We start from the raw sequence: 14772 nt of genomic DNA on the forward strand, positions 1-14772 counted from the left end.
TGAACTTGGTCTACCGCAGTCATCAAAGATCCGCAGTCAACTCTTTTCAGCAACCTCATCCGAAGTCATCATCAACCGCAGTTCACTTTCTAGTTCACTTAGTTTAAATCTTTATCTACTTTTGTTAGAATACTCTCTATTGTCTAGTATGCCTTGCATGGCTACACATAGATAGTTGATCCAATGTAATATTTGAGTCTCTATATATAGAGCTCAATCTTTCTTATTCAAATATACATCTCTTACATCTATCTGATTACGCATCTTAAATCTCATATCTTGTGCTATTACTCTCTCTTTCTTACTCTCAAAGTTCACTTGAATATAACTGAATATTATCTCTCTTCGGAGCAAGTCATTCGTGACTTAATCACTAAGTTTGATCTCACTTACTAACTTGGTCTGAATGCATTCCTTGTTAGGAATCAACTTATGTGTATACTTGATATAACACCTGTTGTCATTTATATTTCCTTACATTTCCGCAACTAACTCTCTAATTATCTAACTCATTAACTTATTATTATAGTTGAGCTTTTTAGATCCTTTGAGATAAACTATTCCGCAACTATACTTGTTCTAACGTTTGTTCAAGTGTGTCTCAAGGTTTTCTCTCAACAATTGGTATCAGAGACATAGTGGTTGCTTTTTGAAGCAAAACTCTGATTTTCAAAAGGCCTTCTATACCACTGAAGCTCATTTCTTAAAAAAAAAAAACTTTTCAAAAAACAAGGAAAAATGGCACAAGCGTTATCTCTGAATGTTTCCAACAGTGTTGGTGGTTCAAATCGAGCCCCAATATTGGTGGCAAATCAATATCATCACTGGTCTCAGAGAATGGAAAGATACTTAAGGAGACTTGGTAGAGATGTATTGTGGTCCATAGAAGAAGGACCATATGTCCCTGTTCTTACACCAGTTCAAACTGACGGCGCCACATCCAGACTAGGAGGAGGTCAACCAGTCATGAACCGTCCCACTAAAGATGACCTCGATAAAATGGAAAATGATGTTGTTGCTTTTTATGAAATCTCTTGTGGAGTTGCTCCTGACAACTTCGACGTTATCATAAACTGCAAATCAGCAAAAGAGATCTGGGAAGTTCTCAAGAATTTGTATGAAGGCTCAGAACAAGCTCAAGATAAGAAGCTCACAACTGCACTCAATGAGTTCAACAATTTCAAAGCTCATACTGGCGAAAGTTTGGAAGACTCCTTCAAAAGGTTCAACCTGATAGTCACTAAGTTATCTAAAGCTGGCACCATCTGCAGTAACCATGAAACAAACCTTCAGTTTCTCAATGGTTTGGGAAGACATTGGACTACTGCTAAGATGATAGTTCAAGGGGATAGCAAGATTCATTCTTTCTCTCTCTACAAGCTCTACGGGGAACTGCAAGCACAAGAATCTACCATACTCAAAGATTGTGCTGCCTTCGGAGGACCACTTGCTCTTATAGCACAAGCTCCACATAATCAATCCTACTCTCCCTCGTATGACACCCCTCCGCAGTCATACGAAGCCGACTCAGAGTATGATGATGAAGAAGAATTTCAGAAGGCTATTGCTCTTGTTAGTCAACAGTTCAACCGGCTACCACCTCCTTCCTTTCGTAAGAATCAGCAGTTCAACAAACCTCCATTCAACCGTAACTTCAACCCGGATAACCATTCTCGATATCCCAAAAGTTCTCATCCACCACCGCAATCTCAAAATACTCAACCAAAGGAGGCACCGCAATCCATCCAAACCACTGACTCCGGTACTCCCTCAGAAGACAAAAGTGATGTTGTGATTTCTCACAAGTGAAACAAAGAGAATCATTTTGCAAAAGATTGCAAGGCTAACATAGTTAAAGACAGAGCATTCTACCTGCGAATGGCTCAAAAATTGGAAGAAAAGGAAAAGGCAAGGGCATACGTAGCCCATGTCAAAAGAGACCATCAAGTTTGGTCATCCTTAGATGAAGAAGAAGCCATCAACAACGTGAAAGGAAAAGGCAAGATCTGCATGCTGGCAACTGCGGATGACGATGGGTCTACAAAGCTGGAAAAGAACTACTGCTACATGGCGAAGGATGGAACTCTAAGCATCGTCGAACAGGTAAAACTCATGATTCAAACTCTAAACTATAGCATGCATGACTGTCAACCCTTCATAGACAATCTTAATGACACATGTGATGTCGTCCTTACAGACTATAACAAAGCTTTAGATGAGAAGAACATAGTGTCCCAAGAGATGTTTCATGTAAGAGGACGACTGGACAACAAAAGACTCAAAATGGCTATGTTAGAAAAGGACTTAGAGTTAGAAAAAGATGCAAGAATGTTGAGTGAAACACAACTAGAGATAGCTTTGAACCAAAGAGATTTAGCTCAGAGTGAGATTGTATGCTTAAATCTATTAATAGAAAAACTGTTCAATGAAAGTGAAGCTATTGAAAATTTGGTGAATAATGGAACTGTGGACAATACATACAATTGGGGTTGGTCCAATGGATATCCTACCGCAAAGGATTCCTCACCCCGGTTTAACAAAGATCGATTGTATGTCCCTCCGGACCGAGAATTTCATTTCCCAGTCAATGACAAAACGTTTCCCGAAGACATCAGAACACACTTCGGTAGACTTCATAATCTAAGTAATAACTGTGTCATTGAGGAAATTGTGCCTGAGGTTTCAGGTCATACAAGTGATCAAACTCCTATCTGTGGCACAATCTATCCCAATTCTCAAACTTCATCAGTTGTTGATGAAAAAATTGTCATAGAGAGTCCCGAAGTCTCACAGGACTTCCCATCTCTACCCTCAAACCGCAGTTTCTCTCACTGCAATCATGAGCCGCAGAAGTCCCGCAAAAATCCCACAGAAGTCCCAACTCAGTCTTATTCTGCAGTAGTCAAATCATCCTTACCGCAATCCTCAATCAAAAACTCTGTGACTCTTCAGCCAATTCATCATGAATTACCCATAGAAAACTTTGAAGTGGGTCAATGCTCTCAAAAACTTGAATCTTCAAGTTCGGATGAATCTAGCCCTCGTTTTCAAAAATTTTCAAAGGTTTCCAGGAAACCGCAGCTGAACACCAATGACTGCGGTTCTCCAAAAACCTTAGCTAAAAAGGCTTTCAAAGAGGAAATTTGATCCCGAGGCACAAATCGACAAATCTTTTCTAAAAACAAAAGACATATCAGATTTCCAAAATCTAAGAGTCCAGAAATGTTTGTTTTCTCGCACTATTTTTCAAAAAACTCTCCCATCAAGAAAACATACAAAAAGGAATGTACAGTTTCAACAGTCATTCCAAACTCATCTGACACAACCCAAAAGAAAGTAAGGTCTTTTCGAAGCAATGGTTTTCAAATCTATTCCTCAGATGATCCAAAATGGAAGGGTATCTTACCCACTCCAACACTTTTGAAATCACATCAAAATTTTAACAAGTGGAAGAGTATTTTACCAAACCCAACAAAAAGGTCCAAAAAATCTACACGTGCTAAATCTTTTTCGAAACAAACCTTTTCAAATTCCAACAGCACCAATGTCAGATCTTACCACTCTCGGACCAGTCACAAAACTACCTCATCATTTAGACCGCTGACCAAACAAGGTGTCAGAACAAAAGACAAAATTTCAGCATGTTAGTGTCAATGTAGTTGTCAAAATGGTTCATCTCATGTCAAATCTGGTTCTTTTCAGAAACCTCGTAACTTTTCTAAAAATCGCAACACTCCAAAAACTCACAAACACCCAGGACTATGATTAAAAGTTGACACGAAACCGGTTCATGCATCAATCAGAAACTAATCTTTTGTCCCAGGCTCCAAACTAGTTTGGATGCCTAAACTAACCGTGTAATTCTCAGGCCTTGTGCAAGGAGGAACAAGAAGAAGAATGGTTAATCGACAGTGCCATCTCCTTGCACATGACCGGAAGGTTAGAATATCTTTGGGATTTCAGGCCAATTTGCAACGATGGAAATGTCACATTCGGCAACAATGTGAATGGGATAATCCGAGGCTATGGTGTTCTTACTACGGGAAACTTCTCTATTCAAAAGGTTGCTTATGTAGAAAGCCTTAAACACAATCTCATCAGTGTTGGCCAACTATGTAAGGCAGGACATCGAGTTGAATTTGAGGACCAATTTTGCTATGTAATGACAAGTGATAGGAGCACGTGTCTGATCAAATCCCGATCCGAAGGTACTATGTATCCTCTAGACGTCTCTCTGATCATAGGAAAACCGCAGTTATGCTTCCTATCCAAAGCAGTATCCGAAGTCAGCTGGCTATGGCACCGAAAGCTAGCTCATCTCAATTTCAGATACATCAACAATTTGGTCACCGGAGAACTAGTCCGAGGTCTTCCAATCCTCAAGTTCAGCAATGATACTCTATGTCCTGCATGTGAATATGGAAAGCAATCCAAATCAAGTCACCCTATGGTGATTGATTCCTCAATTTCTGAACCACTGGAACGCCTACACATTGATCTCTACGGTCCATCTACCCTAGCCAGTCTTCATCACAAGAAATACATACTGGTTATAGTTGATGACTTCACACGGTTCACCTGGGTCTCTTTCTTAAGACTCAAATCAGAAACTCCACAGATACTGATCAATTTTATCAAAGAAATTGAACTTCAGATCAACTTACCAGTACGACGCATCCGAAGTGATAATGGAACCGAGTTTACCAACCATCTCTTAAATAATTTCTTGGTTTCAAAGGGCATCACTCCCAACTTCTCAGCTCCCTACACACCGCAACAAAATGGGGTAGTAGAGCAAAGGAACCGCACTCTGGTAGAAGCAGCCAGATCTATGCTCAACTTCGCACACCTTCCTCTCTACTTCTGGGCTGAAGCAGTGGCCACAGCATGCTTTGTGCAGAACTGAAGCATTGTGTGCAAGCGTCTCAGTAAAACTCCTTATGAGGGCCTAAACAACCGCAAGCTAAATGTCTGATTCTTCCATATCTTTGGGTATAGATGTTTCGTAATCAACAACAGAGACCACCTTAATAAATTCGCACTGAAGTCTGATGAAGGCATCTTCCTTGGCTACTCAACAAACAAAGTCGCTTATACGGTTCTCATTAGACGCACAAGGCTGATAATTGAAAGCTTCGATGACAAATTCGATGACTATCACATCCGCAACACCGCTCCATCAACCAAAACCACAGCAATCCTAGAAAGTGAGATTCCTGCTTCTTCGGGTCCACTAAACTAGTTGAAGTAAACTATGACGATCTCTTCGACCCTGTAGAAACAGCCAAGTTATCCGAAATTCTTGTGTCCCCGGAAGCTCAACAGCAGCATGCTGACGCATCTGGTCCTACACCATCCGATGAGGTATCACTAAATACTTCCACCTTGCCGGTTGAGGGGGAAAACTCAACTTCGGACCATAAAACAACCATCGGGGTTCCAGTACTAGAAGATGCAGCTCCAATCCCTCTTCGTAGAGGATTTCAACCACCAAACGTTTCTTCGGACTCGGATGATGAAAACATCGAGAACATTGACACAAGAACAGACTCAAGAATTGTCACGCTCCCATATGCAATCCAAGGGGAACCTTCTCAGGTTCAAGGGGAACTCCCGTCTGCAATCCAGGGGGAACCTTCACCATCTACTCAAGAAAACTCTGACCCCGCCTTTCCAATTCAAGACAATTCAGCAGGTTGTTCTCAAGTCCAGGGGGAACTGTCATCTCCAACCGCAGAATCTTCCGATATTGAAGACATTCCCTCTACCGCAGCTGCTGATCATCTGCAACCCCGTCTACACGTATGGACGAAGGACCACCCACCAGGTCAAATCATCGGCAACCCATCCGCAGGTATCCAGACTCGATCTTCCAAAGATTTATCTGATCACTGTCACTACGCAGCATTTATGTCCTCGTTCGATCCCCGAACGATCAGAGAAGCATTACTAGAACCAGACTGGATATCCGCAATGCAAGAAGAGCTAGAAGAATTCAAAAGAAACAAAGTGTGGCAGCTCGTTCCGAAGCCGCAAGGTCACACTATTGTCGGTACTAGCTGGGTGTATAAGAATAAGTTGGATGAATCTGGTGCGGTCGTCATAAACAAGGCAAGGCTAGTTGCCAAGGGATATAGTCAACTTGAAGGTATTGACTATGATGAAACGTATGCTCCGGTGGCACGAATGGAAGCCATCCGAATCTTCTTAGCATACGCAGCTCACAAGAACATCAAAGTACATCAAATGGATGTGAAAAGTGCTTTTCTCAACGGTGAATTAAAAGAGGAGGTTTATCTTCAGCAACCTCCGGGCTTCGAAAGTCTTGAATTCCCAGACTACTGCTACAAGCTTGAAAAAGCAGTCTACGGTCTGAAGCAAGCCCCAAGAGCGTGGTACGAGACTCTCTCTGAATTTCTTGTCTCGTCCAGATACAAAATAGGAGTGATTGATCCCACTTTATTTAGAAAAGCAAATGGTAATCACCTTATGCTTGTACAAATATATGTGGATGATATCATCTTCGGATCAACAGATCAAGGAATGGTGCATGAATTTGCTAAGCTCATGACCAACAAGTTCCAAATGAGCATGAATAGAGAGATTAACTTCTTTCTAGGACTTCAAGTGAAAAAAGTCCCTCAAGGGATATTCATCCATCAGGAGAAATACACCACTGAACTATTAAATAAATACTCAATGGACAACTGTTCTTTGGCTAAGGTCCCCATGGCCTTCGGATATAAGATATCTGCTGATCCTTCCGGCAAATCAGTGGATCACAAGACTTATAGAGGTATAATTGGCTCATTGATGTACCTCGCCACAAGCCGACCAGACATTGTCTTTGCAACAGGTGTATGCGCAAGGTACCAGGCAGATCCAAAAATGTCACACATGACCGCAGCCAAGCAGATTCTAAGATACTTAAAGGGCAGCAAGACTCTTGGTTTATGGTACCCCGCAGGGAATGACTTCCGCCTACAAGCATTCACTGATCCGGATCATGTCGGATGCAGACTAGATCGAAAAAGCACCTCCGGTGGATGTCAATTTCTGGGTGAAAGACTCGTCAGCTAGTCATCAAGAAAACAAAATTGTGTATCACTGTCTACCGCAGAAGCTGAATATGTGGCCGCAGCCAGCTGTTGTTCACAAGTCTTGTGGATGAAAACACAACTTATGGACTACGGATACAGAATGTTGCGGATACCAATTTATTGTGACTCTGAGAGTGCTATAGCGATTTCCCACAATCCAATTCAGCACTCTAAGACAAAGCATATTGAACTACGGTATCACTTCATCAAATACCACAACCTGAAAGGTAACATTGAACTAATTTTTGTCCATACTCATGAAGAGATTGCTGATGTATTCACAAAGGCACTTGACTCTACAAAACTCAACAGTTTCTTACAAATGTTAGGAATGATGAATCTGGACCCACTATTCTTTTTGAATTGATATGTACCGCAGACCATCCTTGGTCTCTGTTGCAGTCCTAATTGAAGTTATTTATGATAGATAGTTTTGGTATATTCTATGTACCGCAACTATATATCATATCTATCTTTCAATGGTCCTTATTATTTGTTGTTACTAATTTTTGTTCAAGTGTTCTCCTCAGTTCTTCTACTACAGTCATCTAACCATCCATCCGCAATAACAAAAGATCCATCCGCAATGAAGTCTCAATCCGCAATCACATTGATTGATTTCTCAACTGCTTCATAAATTCTTGAAACGTGGTGTGCTATTTAATGATCCTTCATTAAATAAGAAAAACATTCATTGTGTAGCATATCACTGTCTCAGTTCTACTTTTTGAATAAACCTTGTGTCAGACCTATTTTGGGTATGATGACAAAAAGGACGATTTTCCATAAAAATCTCTTTTAAACTGTCTCTTCCTATTACCCACAAAACGTCAAATCTGTTACATCTTCCTCTTTTGTACAACGGATTAACCCCTCACCACACGTTCTTCAGACGTGATGTCATAGGGCCTGACATTTCATTAAATGCTACCCCATTTTGGAAAATCTCAAAAAATAAAAATAAACCTTTTATTATCTCATCTGTGGCTGAGATTTCTTTTCCTAATAAAAAAAACAACCGAAACGGTTTTACCTTATCCAATTTCACTTAGGGTAAAATCAATAACAGTTTCAAATCCACCACTATAAAACCCTCTTCTTCTTCCCCAAGAAAGTTTTACGCTTTCTGAAAACTCGACGAACTTCTTCTCCTTCATCTTCTTGCACTCTGTCTTTCCTGCAAGTTCTTTTCACTCTTTTGAAAATGGTGAAATCGGGTATCTCGAAGAAACACTCCAAGGCATCTGCCTCTGGTCATCCAACTGGTTTAGACTCTGCTTCAAGAAACCAAATGCCAACAATTGCTTCAAGCAATTTTAGGGCAGTGTTCGAAGAGCATTCCTCTTACAATGCTCCGATCAAGTTGATGATCAAGTTCCTGTCCAATCACCCACTGTTTGGTCCCTTCGATTCCTTCACAGATGTGGTACCTCTATCAACCCTCTTCAAATGTGCTTTCTCTGCATATCGACCCCTCAATAACCTTCAAGAAGTGCATCTAAATCTGGTGAACGATTCTTTGGTTATTCTGACCAAAGAAAAATTCCTCAACGCCATCAACCTGTTAGTTCATCCTTCAACAAAGGTCTTCACCCCAAGCATGGCGGACATTCTTTCTGCACTCTACCAAATGGGTTACCAAAAGAAGCTGAAAGGCATAGGCGAATTCAAGAAGAATCAGTTGCCTGCGGTGTGGCAGTTCGTTTTCCATTTCGTGACCCGCAGCCTGTCAGGCAGAACCGGAGGCACTGATAACATGGGCCTCAAGTTGTTAGAGTTAGTGTGGAGTATTTTTACTGGACACGATGTCAACTACGGTCAGATTTTGTGGGATGACTTCTTGCAGTACATTCCCAAGGAAAGTCCAAGAGAAAATCCTACCGAGCTCACCTTTGCAAGATTCTGGTCTCTATGCATCTCATACCTTCATGCGGATGCAGGACTAAGCATGGGCAACGATGTCAACTTCTTCATCACCAAAGATCTAAAAAGGTACAACCCCTCTACAGATCAATCAATTTTTGGACCCATTAGACGGCTACCAGTCCACATATTGTCTACCCTTGGACTTGAAACCATTGATGTCAAGACCACATAGAGGCTACGAAAGGTATTGATCGATACCTTCCTACCCTGCCTCTACCTAGACAAGCCTCATCCGCACTCATCATCCCTGGTAGTACCGCAGTCCCATCCTCCACCACTCTATCCAACTTATCTTTATCAAAAAGACGCAAGCAGTTAGCCTCAGCCCACCAAGGCCCCCGCAACATCACCAAGAAACATGGAACCCAAAAGAAGAAAGATGCTCCCAAACACAATGAACCATCAAAGAAAAGGAAACTCAAACAAACTGTGTCCTCAGATGACGAATCAACTGAAAATCGATCTCACTCTCCCTCTATGAGTGATTCTGATGATGACGCACAACCCATTTCTATCCTCAAGAAAAGAAAGACCAATACCACTGACCAAATGCGTGACCGGACTGATACCGCAGCCTCTCAAAAGGCTCCGATAGTCCTTGGGGTGGCCGTAGACCCATTCAATACAACCATCGAATTCCACTCAGACATAGAAAGTGTGTATGTTTCAACTAAACGTGGAGACTCACCCCCAGCTCACTCCCAAGGGGATGGAACTGGTTATCGCCCTAAGGTCTCCAGGGCTTCCCGTCTACATTTCTTTTCACCCGAGGAGTTGAATTCCATCCTTTTGTCTGTAACCCAAACACTTCAAACACCTTCCCAACCGCAGGGCAATTCTTCCGCCCTTTCCAGAACTGAGCCGAGGCCAGACCTGACCATGGGTCAAGGAGACCGAGGAAGCTCGGGAAATCCTAATCTACTTACATCCTTTCCATGTGGTTTAGGCACGGTGAGCACCATTGTGCAAGGATCCGTAGACCCGAGGGACACCTCGGTGCGTTTTCAAGGATTTAACGGTGACGAATCAAATGATTCATGGTTACACTACAATCCGGTCTCAGAATCCGATATCAAGAAATATGCCGCTTTCCGTAGGGTATTTCAAGCACGAAAGGACCAGCAAATCAAGCAACTTCAACAGAAACAGTAAGAGATTCAATCTGTAGCCAAGTATTGGGCGGACGCCATCAATAATGCCAATACCATAGCCACCATTCTGAAAGTACAAGAGTGGATGTCCAAAATGGCTGAAACAGTCCGCAATGCTCAGTCCACTCTTGGTGGTGAAGGTACATCAAAACTCCCTCCAACTCCAACTGTTAGAGATTCTCAAGAGGATGGCACCGCAATAGAAGTTAGCTCCGCTCCTACATTCGGATTCGATGACTTTGATCTCAATGAGGTAAATCAGCCTATCCCTTCTGATGACGATTTAATGATTTTTGATGAAGAAGAAGCTTCGAGTGGCTCTCAACACTCAACCTCCAAGCCAAAAGAGAAAAAGAAGAAAAAGAAGATTGATGTGTCCAGAAAAGAATTTCTGAGTCTACAAGCCAAAGTAGATCAGATTCTTGCTGCGGTTAAGCCCACTCAACCGCAACCTGAAGACTTACCAGGACCGCAGTCACTTATTGAAAGAATCGAACGACTTGAAACTCGTGAACGCCTAACTGCTGAGCGAATTTCTTTAAAAGTTGAAATGGGAATTCGATCCCTAGATACAAGTCGTCAGGCTGATCATAAGTAGTTTATGGCTACTGTGGAGCGCCTCATCTCTGAGGTATCCGCAATCAAGGCAGATCTACAAACATCCATTGCGGACCAGTCAACTCACCCACAGAAGTTGATAGCTGAAACTCATACTGCCTATGAGTCCACCATCTCGGTTCTACAATCTACCATCAACAGACTTCAACGCTCTCTGTCTTCCAACTTTCATGGTCCTGAGATTCTTCAACTTACCAAGGATATTCATCGACTGCTCTTCAACACCGCCATCCTAGACAATCAGCAACTGCCTGATGCTCTCAAAGCTCAATTCCAGGAGGTGTGTGCTAAAGTCGATGGTCTTAAGCAATGGCTTGAGGATGCTCCGGTTTTGCATTCCTCAAGAGGGGGAAGTGATGAAGACCATCATTCAAACAACATCTCTCAACATAGGAGCCCCCTGCCATAAATGAGAAAGTTCCCTCTTCGCAACCATCTCCTCACAAGAATCCAAGCCATCATAATCCACCGCAACATCAGTCTCCACCGCAACAGAAAATCATTCAAGAAACTACTCCCTCTCCTGAGCGACCGGAGACTCCTCCCCATTTCAAGAATCTAGCTTCCAACATGTCATCCGAATATTCCAATGACTCTCCCGCAACGAAACAGAAGAAAACAGATTGGAAAGCAGCCAAATTTGCTGAACTTATCTGGAGAGAAAACGGATTCGACATCACCCTAGATGAATCCTTAGTCAATTCTTGGATCAATCCCCACCGAAGACTGCTGGATGATGACTATAAACCCTATCTTACTTTTGCTGAACCCCCTTCTGACGGTTACTGGGATGTTCCAATCTCCCCCAATGCTAAATACTTCACTGTATTTGAGCAGTTTGACCGCAGCTTACCTGATCACAAGAGACTGCCCATGTAATTCGAAAGACTCAATCGATTCTATGCTAAAGATGCTTCTTCAATAGAAAAAATCTGGTCTAATGACAGACCATCCGCAGTCAAGAACTTTAAGCCCCGAAAATTCATGAAAGCTGACTTTATCCAGTATACTCTTACAAGAAGGAATCAGGACTACGTCCGCACCCAAGCTGACTTCCCATGCATGAATCCAGAAGAAGTCTTCCTGATAGCTAAGGTGTTCCAAAACAAATCTGAAAAGTATCCTAAGATGAAGATAGCATTTGAAAGGGCAAGTGCATTCCTAAGGGAAACTGTTTGTGACTTCGCAAAGATTGATGCAAATATTCACCCTGTCCTTGCCAAAATGTTAGATCTACCACCACTTGATCCTGCACCGATGCTTACTAAAGGTTATCAAGAAAGATCTCTGGGTGCAACAAACTTCCCTGATCTTGGAGTCATTTTTAAGCGAAAGCTCAATGAAACCAAATATTTCATTCCTATGACTGCCATGAATCGTCTCACAAGGAATCAAATTGAAATTTGTCGAACCGTAGTTCAAAAGTCAAAACACACAACTGCCGAAGTCAAGTTCGAAATTTTAAGGAGGATCACCTGGTTGGAGAATGTCAAAAAGTTTTTGTGGATTCTCATCAAGTTCCTAAAACTTGATAACTGAAGAGAAGTTAAAAAGGTCACTTAGGGGGGGAATTTTTGAATCATAAAAGTGACCCTCTTGAACTTGGTCTACCGCAGTCATCAAAGATCCGCAGTCAACTCTTTTCAGCAACCTCATCCGAAGTCATCATCAACCGCAGTTCACTTTCTAGTTTACTTAGTTTAACTCTTTATCTACTTTTGTTAGAATACTCTCTATTGTCCAGTATGCCTTGCATGGCTACACATAGATAGTTGATCCAATGTAATATTTGAGTCTCTATATATAGAGCTCAATCTTTCTTATTCAGATATACATCTCTTACATCTATCTGATTACGCATCTGTAATCTCATATCTTGTGCTATTACTCTCTCCTTCTTACTCTCAAAGTTCACTTGAATATAACTGAATATTATCTCTCTTCGGAGCAAGTCATTCGTGACTTAATCACTAAGTTTGATCTCACTTACCAACTTGGTCTGAATGCATTCCTTGTTAAGAATCAACTTATGTGTATACTTGATATAACACCTGCTGTCATTTATATTTCCTTACATTTCCGCAACTAACTTTCTAATTATCTAACTCATTAACTTATTATTATTGTTGAGCTTTTTAGATCCTTTGAGATAAACTATTCCGCAACTATACTTGTTCTAACGTTTGTTCAAGTGTGTCTCAAGTTTTTCTCTCAACAGGACCCTCTGGTCTGGTCTAGCTCGTTGGACCCTCCGGTCCGGCCTGATTGAAACCCCTCTGGCCTCATAGTTCGTTGGACCCTCTGGTCCGGTCTAAGCAACGAATAATATAGCATACAATACATATCACACAACCATGCATAACTCAAGCAAGCACATAAGACCCTCTGATCACACATAGTTTCCACTCTAGGTAAAGTATAATGAGAAGACTCACCTCGTAAGCTAGTAAGTAAAAGCCTCATGCTCGGGAATCCTCAATCTAGCCTCCGCCTAATCACAAGGATAATATCTCTAGTTAATACCCTCCTCATACTCGACTACACCACTCATTTGACCAACCCTAAAGTCGACAGAAGTCAATTCCAGTCAATAGTCCAATTTGACCAGACTCGCCGAGTGTACTCGTGCGACTCGTCGAGTCCCATCGATTCTCAGCAATCTCATGAAGGCCCATCTCGTCGATTTAACCCCTAACTCGCCGAGCTATCGCATGATCGAGTTCATCGGGACAAACCCTAACCGGCTCGTCGAGTCGGCTTATCAACTCCGCGAGCCCATTTGGTCTCAACTTGTATTCAGGTGATTTTGAGGCAGAAAACTCTCTCACACTCTAGATCTAAGCTGTCCAGGCCTGCATATCACGTAAAGCCTCGAGTTTTACGTTCATGCATGGCACTAAAGGGCTAAAAATGCAAAGAACAAGCTTGAGAAGAAGTCTCTCATTCAAGGGGCTATCATGGCTGAATAAAGCATGGGACTTTCGACTCTAGGGACCTCACAAGGTCCAGATCTTATGTCTATTTCTAAGAAGGTGCTCAAAACCTTCAAGGTCCCCAAAATAAGATGGAAATGAAGCCCTAACTCTAAAACCATGAGATCTATCCATACAAGAGAAAAAGGTACGAACTTTATACCTTGAATAGAAGCTCTTGGATGTCTAAGCAGCAGATCTAGCAACCTCTTCACAATCCTTGCTTGGAATCCTTCTTCCCTCTACCAAAATGCACCAAAGATCTTAAACAATGGCTCAAAACTCTCTCAAAGCTCAAGGGGCGATTAGGGTTTTTCTCAGTGAAAGGAAACAGATGGAGAGCCGCAAATGAGGCTATAATTATCCTTATATAGGCCCCAAACCCGGGGATTTAGGGTTTCAACTCACAGCGCCTACTCGGCGAGTCTACTCCTGGACTCGTCGAGTAGATCATTAAACCCACATGGCCATCCCGACTCTACTCGGCGAGTTGTAGCGCCAACTCGTCGAGTACGCCAATGAATCCTCAAAGATAAATACTTAAAATAAATACCTGGGAATCCGGATGTTACAATGTATCAATTACATAAAAGCGTTGCATATAGTTTACCCTCTATGTAGATCGGTAGCTTTACCTCGCCGACTGTATGCTTTGTTTCGCCACTGAATCCTATTAGCACTGGGGATTTTTTTGACTATTTTGGCTTCGGGGATGTTCATCCTTTTCAAAGCATCCAGGAGTACAATGTTAACTGATGATCCTACATCGACAAGGATCCTTCTAACAACATGGTTGGCGATGTAAAGAGTGATCACCAGTCCATTGGGGTGGGGATCCTATACGTCTGTTCTATCTTTTTCGTTGAAGGTAATCTCCTTCTCGTTCGTGATTGATGTATTCTTTTGAGGCCTTTCTTCTTTCTCTGTTTTCGACACTATGACATGCCTTTTTGTTACAGAATAAGAGGTACCACAAATTTCATATCCTCCAGAGATCACGTTGAT

This window comes from Lactuca virosa, chromosome 3, assembly GCF_052849685.1.
Source record: "Lactuca virosa cultivar CGN04683 chromosome 3, Lactuca_virosa_CGN04683_v6, whole genome shotgun sequence".
NCBI lineage: Eukaryota > Viridiplantae > Streptophyta > Magnoliopsida > Asterales > Asteraceae > Lactuca > Lactuca virosa.